This window comes from Tursiops truncatus, chromosome 1 (assembly GCF_011762595.2).
Source record: "Tursiops truncatus isolate mTurTru1 chromosome 1, mTurTru1.mat.Y, whole genome shotgun sequence".
NCBI classification, from domain to species: Eukaryota; Metazoa; Chordata; class Mammalia; order Artiodactyla; family Delphinidae; genus Tursiops; species Tursiops truncatus.
In genome coordinates this window covers 124,388,313-124,398,934 of record NC_047034.1, presented here as the reverse complement: position 1 = coordinate 124,398,934, position 10,622 = coordinate 124,388,313, and the positions used below count along the sequence as shown (strand labels likewise).

Sequence of the window (10,622 nt, the reverse complement as noted above, 5' to 3'; positions counted from 1 at the left end):
TAAATGCCAGTTTCTTGCATCTACTCCTCAGATATCTGGCAAATGCTATAAGATGATGGGGTATAAAGGACATCAGTAAACAGCATGTTTATTTTCTCTTCCAAGTTTAGAATCCATTGAGAAATTAGGCTCAGGACAGACAGATGGTTTTCAAAATATCAGCTCATTTTTAGATCCATAAATCTGATTGGAGAATGTGGTTTAGCTCTAATACTGAAGTCTGAATTAAACCAACCCTTCACCATTTCTAGCTTTCCCCCTGCTGAGGGGGAGGGACACCGTTTCTAGCTTTCCCCCTGCAGGGCCAGAGTCCCTCTGCTGAACTGTCTTCTTTGGGAAATGAAGATCCTGCGGTGCACAATCCCTTGAGGGTCTTTATTCAGAAGAGAGAAACCAGAGGTTTGGAGCGTGCTCAGATCCCCCCTGCAACTCACCCTTCAGGCAGGCATTCTGTAGGTCAAAGAGACACAAATGAGGGGTGAGGAGGCAGGGAGAAGATGGGAATGAGAGGAGTGGGGAATCCCTGGTCCCAACTTCCCGGCCTAAATCAAATCTCCCTGTTGAGTTTTACAGCAGCTCTCCTCATTTATCTGTCTTCTGATATAGAACATCCTTGAAGGCAAGGATTCCTTTTGCCTTGATTGTCAATGTATTCTTTGCACCTGGTAAAGTCCTGGCACTCAGCAAATATTTGCTGAATGAATAAATGACTACATGGGCTCACTAGTGTGGAATTCTGGGATAGCACATTGCCCAACCAACCTGTTTGCAGCAGCTGGCAATGGTATCACCTGGAGATCCAGATGGAAGATCCAGATTCCTTCTACTCTCTTTCCATAGCACAGGAATAACTAGCATGTCTCTGATATAAAGATATTCACTATGTCACTGTCCCCTGTGTGTCCTATTTCTGGCAATGCACAATATCACTGAATAGCCCCAGGGACCCATCAGTCATTCTTCTCTTCTCGCCCTATGCAGTGGCAACAGAATAATATGCTAGGCATCTGTCGCATCTGTCGCCTGAGACTACTGAGTAGTTCTCAGAAACGTAACCTCCTCATAGAATGACAGCTTAACTGGGTATCTTCAATTAAAGAACATTGTATACAACGTTTATTTTATTTTTCCTAAGCTCTGTTTTCATGTAAAGTTGTAACTCAAAATCTTTCACATTGATGGCTGCATAGTCTAGAAACAAGTTTTTCGATAAGAATAAGCATTTTGAAGGGAAATGGTGTTGATCACAAAGCCTCCCTCTTTCCTCTAATTTCATGTGGATGTCCTGGCGTCAAAAACATATGGGAATAAAAATTGAATAATGAGGCTGCTATATATGGGAACTTCCTATATCCTTTTAAAAGACTGGAAGTGAAATCTTTAGAAGAAAAATTAACTAGATCAAACATAAAGTAGGATGGAGGCCTTTTGCTCTATCCTATCCAGTGGCTGGTATGATATAACTGAGGTTATAACTGAGGTGAGGAATGGACTGCCCTGCATAAGAGTTACTGTCACTTATAATGTACTTAGTATATAAGTCAGACATGGTGATTTATGCTTATTGCACATGATCTCAATTATTCATTATAACTACAAAGCAAGTACTATTATCCTCACTGTACAGATGAGAAAACTGATGCTTAAAAAGGTAATACACCCAAGGTCACGAAGCCGGTATTATGCATTACGATTGGAACATAAGTCTGTTTCTGGAGCCCATGCTTATTACCAATAAACTATGATGCATCCTTTCAGAAGAGGAAAGGAAGTAAAGTGTGATTGGATTGGCTCTAGCTTAGGGTTTAAGGGGGAAAGCCAAAAGAAGGGTTCCCCAAAAGTTCATACATTATCCTGTTTAGTTTACCTGGTAGTGGTGAATTCCAGTGGAAATAAAGAGTATGCAACAGCTTAAAGTTTTCTCTGCTGTAAGACCCTCAAGGAACAAGACAGTGGAAAGCTGTACAAATATTTGGATTAGAGTCTGATACTAAGGGGACTTGTAAGCATTGGATGAAATGAGAACCAAAAGCTCTAAGCAAAAATAATCCAAATAAAACTGTCCATCCTTTAGCAGATGGTCAGTGCAGGGGGCTCCTGCATCAGAGTCATGACCTGGTCCTGTGAATCTTCCTTGGTGATCAAATGGCACTCCAACAGTGGGGTGGGTTGAGCAAGCTCAGCTGTTTTGAAAAGTTGTTGAGTTAAAAATATAAAGTGTCTCTGAGGTCCTGTAATAAGTACTATTTGCTAATGAAGTTATGTACACACTGCCTAACAATAGCGCATCTAATTTCCACAAAATGAAAGTTGTCCTTCTTTTTAACTTTTTCTTTTTTGATATTCCTTAGCTCTTGAGAATATATGGTACACAGAGAACCATGCCTGTAGTTTTTAAATACTTTTTCTGAGTTTCTCTTCTGAGTTGTAATTTAATTATTTATGTGATCATAAAAGATAGACTGGATTCAGGTAAATGCATTTGATGATAACAACACCTAAAACAAGGATTTATCCAAAGGTGGTGCAGAGTTGGCAAAAGGTTAGATTTCTTTTATGCACTGTATGGCCTCTGAGAGGACCACATGGATTTTTCTTTTTTTAAGTCATCTTTGCAGCACCAGACTCAAGACAGGCATTAGCATAACTCCTGATCAAATTCAGAAATACTTTGTACAGTGTCTTGGAAAGGGGTCATGTATATCTTTAAACAGTGAAAGCCTTGTTGGATGGGGTATAACCACTTCCTCGAATAGCCACTTTGTTCTGAGGTTGGCCTAATCACTGAGGTTCTTCCTGACAATTCAAAGCATACTCATTGTAATTTAGGATAATGGAACTGAAAAAGACTTTAAATTCATTTGGCAAAACCCTCTTTTTTATAATAAGAAGTCCATTAATTCACTCTACAAAGAAACACTGTGAATCTACCATGTGCCCAATATTGTTCCAGGGGTACTAGGGGTACACAGGGAATACAGTGAATACTAGTGAATACAGCAGACAGAAATCTCTAACCTATGGAGCATACCTCTTTTGAACTGGCTTGCTCAGTCATACAGTATTGGAGAGAAATGAAAAACAAAAGACTCTCATTACCCTGTACTATTCATGTCACCTCCTTTATTTAGATTACACTCTTCTTCATTGCCCAGCTGTATCCTATGAGCCATCAAAACATTGCTTAAAGTCACCCATATTTTCCATGTTAGTCTTCTATATTTCCCAGAGTCCTTTTTTATAACTCTGTAACAGTGTCTTTGATTGCTTTATGCTACCTTTATTTATATACTTAACTATCCCAATAGACTATAAAGTCCTCAGTTGTTAGAATTTATTCATGTTGTAGCCTCAGCATCATTCTGAGTGTTATAATTGAATGAATTAGTGAATTATTGTATATTATCTTTTCATTTATTTATTCATTCAATAAATATCTACTGAGTGTCTATAGTTTGCCAATAGCTACACCAACTACTGAAGATCTGTCATAAAAAAGATGCAAAGCTTATATCCTGATATTGAAAATGAGACACTGAACAACAAATTAAATAAGTAACTTAAATGTTAAGTAGGAAAGTAATATATTTTATATGAAAAATGGAGTAAAAGTTTTCAGGAATGTCGGGATGCAGAAAGCAGTTGTAGTTTGAATGCAGTAGTGAAGGCAGGTCTGAGTGGAAGGTGATGTTAGAGGAAGGCCTTGAAGGAGATGAGGGTGCGAGCTGTGTGGCTATTGAGGGAACAGCATTCTGGCAGAGGGCGAAGCCACTGCGCGGGTCCTCAGGGAGGAGGGGGCCTAGGCTTCAGGAGCAGAAGGCTGTTGATGTGGCTGGAATAGAGTAACAGACGAACCATTCATAGGAGAGGAGGACAGAGAGGCAGTGAGGGCGTGGAGACTACCACAGCCTTGTGATCATTATAAGGACTAGCTCTTACTCTGCGAAACTGAGGAACCATGGGAGCATTTTGAGTGGAGGCGTGATAGGATTTGACTTGGATTTTAACAGGATCTCTCTGGATAGTCTATCGAGAAGAGTCTGCAGGAAGGCATAGGAGCTAGAAAAGAGACCGATTAGGAGGATATTGTAATAATCCAGTAGCTAAATGGTTTTGTGAGATAGAAAAGAAGGCCCTAAGAAGTGGTTGAATTCGTGATATATTGAAGATAAAACCAACAGCATTTGCTATTTGGGGTGGCATGTGTTAGAGACAGAGACAGCAAGAGTGATTTTAAGATTTTAGGCCTGGGTGACTGAATGAATGGAGTTGCCATCAACTAAGATTTGGAATGTAATCAGTGGGGCGAACTGTGGAGGAGGGATGAGGAAGCAGCAGTTTTGGACATAAGTTTGAGATACTCATTTGGCATCCAAGTGGAGACATCATATAGGCAGTTGGATACAAACGAGAAAGCTCAAAGGAAAGTGTGGTAAGGGAGGAGATGATCCTCGTTTTGTGTGTGTGTGTGTGTGTGTGTGTGTGTGTGTGTGTGTGTGTGTGTAGTATCAGCACATAGGTAACATTAAAAGCCATGAGATGGGATGAGATTTTCAAGGGGCAAGGTCCAAGCTGAAATAAAAGAGAGAGAATGAAGAAGAAAGGTCAGTGTTGTGTTGTTAAATAAAGAGGAATTGTGAAGTGGTTGTTTATGAGAATGCAGCAAAGGATAGAGTAAGGAAACATAGTGTGATTTCCAGGCAGCATTAAGGGCACATCTGAAGTTCATGGTCATAAATCTAAAGTAAGACTAGTCAGCATAGTTTATGTTTTTCTCCAGCCATGTTCAGTTGCATGGGTGCAGGTAGAGTGTAGATGGAAAGTTGGGTTTAACATTTTAGACAACATTAAATACATCCTGCATGAACTGTAGCTGTTTGGGAAAGTATATTGATAACTAGCATCAGACTTATTAAGAAGAGAATTCTCTATATGTCAGAGTGTATATTGGTTAGTCTTTTGGGTGCAGGAGGTAGGACTCCAAATACATAGGTTAAAAGGGTACAATTAAATATTCACAGAGAAAAAAAATACTCTGCATGAGAAATGACCAAGTTTTTATAATAGAGAAAGTAGGGAATGAAGAATGTGCTGGTGAAAGAAAGCAATATGGCAGAATTCCAGAGTCTGAAGAAAACATTACTAGGAAGAAATTTCTGGTGACCAGGCAGACAAGGAGATTTTATGAACAAAAATAACTAGCTTATAAGTCATCTTTAATATTTTATGGTGATCAAATCCAGTTACTCTAAACATTCAAAGAAGCCTGCCTTACACACAAAAGCCTGAATGAATGAGAGGAAAAATCAAAGGAAAATCAGAGGTAAGAGAAGAGAACAGACACAGAAAATGAGATGAGTCAGAGCTCAAGAGAAGCAAGAACTTGGAACAAGAGCTACCAGGGAGGACATGAACCCAGAGGGGTGTGCAGAAATATTGTGAGGACCGTAGACATGACATAGACTTTGTGGGTTCAGATTAATTTTGTATTAAATTTTTAAAAAATAGCAAGATATCATATGTTATTTCAGTTAAGTGAGAATAATAGCTACTGTTTTTTGAATGCCTACTTTGTGCCATGCATACCCACAGATGTGCCTACTATAAATAAAACTTATTTTTTTATTACAAAACCTTGCAAGATAGGTTTTATTAAATTTTCACGATATTAAAACATCTACTTGTTTATACCTTTTTATACTGATGCATGCATTGCATTTGATATAGGCTATAATTTTTTGTGAAATGCTGCTATTAAATTGCTGACATGCCTTATGTTTGATATCTTAAAATTAAGAAAATGTGGCAATTATATGTGATAAGACTAAAATTCAGAAAGCTTAATTAACTTTTCTAATTTCCCACAAATGACTGACTCAACGATTCAAAATCTAGGTCTCTAGGACACCAAATCTCTGACTATTTCCTCATGCAAATTATGGTTATTTTTCCCACTGTTTGAGAACCAGCCCTGATTCAGCTTAGCAAGCCTAATTCAATTTGCATACCCAGGAATACATGTTCATGTCATGAAAGCAAAACATGTTCACACATCAACAACTCATCAAACTAAAAAAATCTTGGTGTCAGCAGTGGCATAGAAAGTGTCTCGATGGTAGAGACAAAAACAAGTAATGTAGCTATCTGATTTACCAGAGAAAGTGCAGGGGTCACAAACAGTAAGATAAATTATGAGGAAGGGGAATAAATCTTGTTTTCTTAGTGAATCAGGGAAATGAAACAAAACAAAACAAAACAAAAAACAACCAGAAGTAATTGCTGAATTTGAAACACTAGAAACAGTTGACAAAAACAAATGATTCAATCAAAGTTGTTATTTCATGTGGTGGAACAAGTGTTTGCAAAACCATTAGTCTACTAGAAAGTCACTCATCATATAAACCCAACATACTTTTCAAGAAGATGTCCTTTTTGGATCTAAGCTATTACAAACAGCCTGGGATTCTTATGTTTTCCCAAAATGAACTATGTATTTAAGGTCCTAAGCTCAGGAACTGGTAGCCTAGTTCTGAAGCTGTCGCAGAAGAGGTCAGAAATTGACTAAAACTGGCATTAGATGGGTGATGAAAACAGGAGGCATGGCTAAGTCACAGGAGAGAGAGAATTCTAAGCAGAGATACATGTATCTATGCTATGAATATGAGTATATATATGCTATGAATTATAGCAGTCAGCCAGGGGAAGGAAGTACCAAGTAATACAGCCAGAGCCACTGGGGAGGAGCTATTACTGGAAATATTATGCCAAGGGAATAAAACAAAATTACTAGTGGTATAAGGTCCGAGAAGGCAAATTCAGGGCAAGCCTGAAATAGAGTTTCATGGTAAAACAGTGGCAAACGTGCGTAAGGTTATCTGAGGTTTTTCTTTTTTAGCCATTTGCATTCTACCTCTTTTGCTACCATACATTTTTTTTTTTTTTTTTTCCTCTTAAAGTGATCAACTTCATACTTACCTGGCAGGGGAGATACCATGATCATGAAGGTGATTTTCCCAGGGCGTGGCTTATCCATTGCACTCCGGATGTGCTGACCTCTTTGATTTCCCCAAATGTGGGAAACTTGACTGCATAATTTGAGGTAGTGGGGGACTGCATTTGCGCTTTCCCCTGATTTTTGCAAGGTTTTTAAAAAAACAGACATTTTGTAGTTTTATGTATTTCTCTAGTGTACTTAGTGTTCCCTCCTTGTTACCAGATTTTTTCTGCTTGTTGCTCAGTCTGCACTTTCTTTTCCTTGTGGAAAAATGTAGGTGAGGTGCCCCTTTATGTCAGTTGAGCCTTCTTTTTATGTTGCCATGTAAAGTATATTTTGGGTTGTAACTTTGATGTTTTGTATATCTAGCTCCACTTTTTCTCTAGTCAGGGAATGTCTAAGCAAAGGACTAGTGGGCTGTTACTGGCACTCCTCTACCCAGAAGCAGCGAAACACAGAATTCCCCTTCTTGCTTTTACAGCCTTGAATAGCTACCAACTTCACCACGACAGTTTTCCTTTTAAACCCCACCCCACCAAATAAATACGTACATACATACACACATACGTAAGTGATGAACTTCAGGAACCACTCACTACCTCCATGACTTGATGCCTTAGATAATCTATGGTTAAAATGGAATCTGTTAAATTCCTAGCCGTATTTCAGCAACCTTTGTCTGAAATGACAGAGCCCTAAGGAGCTTCCTCTCAAATCACTTGTAAGCCCGCCTGAATTCCCACCTCTGAGTACAATACCATCCTCAATTTACATTTCCACACACTTGACGTAAGCAGACTTTTAACTTTATAAATCTGATGGGTGTGAAAATGTGAAGTTGAACATCTTTTCTTTATGTATATCTTTATGCCTTCTGTTCATATCTTTACCCTCTTATCTAATCGGTTGTCTTTTACATACTGATTTGTAGATTTCTTTTTATATGTAATGAATGCTAATCTTGTTTTCTTACACGCATTGCAAATATCTTCTCCCAGTGTATGGTTTCTCTTTTAGCTTTGTTTATGGGGTCAACTTATTGATGCCTTCATTTGTGGTTTGCTACTTGGTTTCCCCACTTTATTTAAGAAAGCCTTTCCAATCAGGACATAAATATAGTCTCCTGCATTCTCTTTTAAAAGTTTAAAAATTTCGCTTATCATATTTTTGTCTTTAATCAATCTGGAATTTACTTTTGTATATGGTGTGGGGTAGGATATCAATATTATTTTTTCTGTATATAAGCCAATTGTCCCAGTACAATTTAATTAATATCTCAATTTTTTACTGATTTCTAGTGCTACCTATGACATTTATAATGTCCCATATTTTCATGAGTCTATTTTGCCTTCTGCAATATGATTAACTCTTTGTTTCTGACTTTCAAAGCCCTATATAATCAAATCATATAGACCTCAGGTGTGTACCCTGTAGTGCAACAACAGCACTAAACCCACAGAATCGAAGAATCTTAGAGCTTGAAGGTAATATGTAGTTTTTAAAAAATCTAGTTATATAATTTTATAGATAAGAAAACTCAAGCCCAGAGAAGCTAAATGAGTTGTCCAGGGTAATATAGCCAATCAGTGGTAGAGCCAGTTATAGAAATATATTTACTCAACATCCACTGCAGTCCCCTATTCACAAAACTAGTGCTCAGCACATATTAGATTTACTTAACTGTTTACACCAAATGACAGCTTCAAATTAAATCAAATGGGAAAATATGATTTGTTAAGTGCCTACCATGTATTAGACATGGCGGTATATTTCCCTAAAACTTGAGAGCAAATTTCCTTTGAACTTTGGCCCATGAGTTCTAGTCTGTGTGTTCTTTTCTCAACCTCTGTAACATGACTGATAATTCTAAGAATACTCTTAATCTGATAAGAAGGTTCTATTCAAAATTGAGTCCTACACTGCTGGAATGCAATTTTCTCCAACATGCAGAAAAGTTTTGCAAAACCCCTGAATGATACTTACATGTGTATTACACAAGAACTATGAGAACAGAATTTCTCCTTAGAAATTCAAACTGCAACTGTCATCTACTTCTTTTGCTTCTGACTACATATTCCACAAACATATTTTAAGAACCCACATAACACAGATCACCCTTATGAATAACATTCCTGTTCATTAGAGTCTTATAGGCTAGTTGTGGAATTAGGTTCACAAAAAAAAGCGATTTATAATTCAATTGTAGTAAGTGTCATTAAATAGATAAGAACAACAAAGTTATAGAAAAGCACAAAAAAGATCTGAACTGATCATTCTACATGGTAGAGTCTAGGAAATCCTCATGAGTGGGAATACATGAAATGAACTAAAAGTATAGGAAGGGAAACAAGTATTTATGTGCAGATATACATATTGATATGGAACATTATAGCACAAGAGTTAAAGAAAATTGAGATTTTGTGTTAGTTGGTAATGTGTCTTTTCTTCCCAAGATCTCACATTGTGATCAGTATCACTTAATATTTATTAAGCCGTCAATTATTTTACAGGCACAATGAAGGGCCAGGAAATACAGGAATGGACAAAATTGACTTGATTCCTGCTTCAGAGATAGATGTGTATATAGTTTAACAACCAAGTGAGTACACTTTGAGATTGTGAAAGGATACTATTAATAATTACAGTGTGGCAACAGATGTGAATCAGGACTAGAATTTATGTCACCATATACAAAGGAAAATATCAGTGCGAGAAGTGACCATGCAATAGGGCTCATAACCCTTTTTGAGGTGTCATAGAAGACTGTGGAAATGAAATTTCTCCATAGAGTCAGAGTTTCATCAACATGCAACCTATGCTGTTACACAGAGTCCTGCACCTAGAAGGGCTCTGCAGTTGGTTTAAGGCTCTGCTGTTGCTCTCTTAAATTATGAAAAATTTTTAACCAGAGGTTTCACATTTTCATGTTGTACTGGGCTCCCCAAGTTATGTAGATAACACTATATGGAAAATATAATTTAATCTGATTTAGCAGGAAGACATTCAGAATGCCAGAGGACTCAGGAACCATGTGGTATGAGGCTGGTTGAAGAATCTGGAAATACTTAGCTGGATAAAAACTATCCAAGGATGAATTAATAACTGCCTTAAGATAGTGAGAGTTCAAATGGCCTAGAGGAGAAGTAGGATTTTCCAGTGCAGTTCTAGAAAGGGAACAAGAACAACTTTCGAAAACTATAGGAAAACTGAGACAGGGCAGAATTTCACTACAATAGAAGGCAAGACATCATACCTGTAAACTCCCTAATATCAGGGGTATTAAAGTTGAGGCTTGGTGATAAGAAGTAATGATTATTGAAAATTAAATTTTGCATTCATTAAGCGGAGAAAGAATGAGATGATTACAATGGTCCAAACCAATCCTAAGATTTCATATTTATGAAATACATTGAAACTTCCTTGTCAAAATGAACCATATATTAGAATTCCAGGAAGTAAAGCAGGGAACATGAAACATCATCTACCTTTGATTACCTGTATACTTTTTTGAACAGAGAAAATGAGGAAAAAATGTAGAAGTCTAATAGTGTACTCACTTAAATTATCTCATTAACAAGTATACAAGTCATGCTGACCTTAATTGTGGTTAAGATTTCCAAGACATGAC

The 10,622-nt window shown here is 37.4% G+C and overlaps 1 non-coding gene across 1 annotated transcript; it reads left to right on the top strand.

Moving 5' to 3' along the window:
- Positions 1–6,967: 6,967 nt before the first annotated feature.
- Positions 6,968–7,131, top strand: LOC117309959 (U1 spliceosomal RNA). Its single transcript, XR_004524229.1, has one exon. It is a non-coding gene; the product is annotated as a U1 spliceosomal RNA (small nuclear RNA).
- Positions 7,132–10,622: the final 3,491 nt, after the last annotated feature.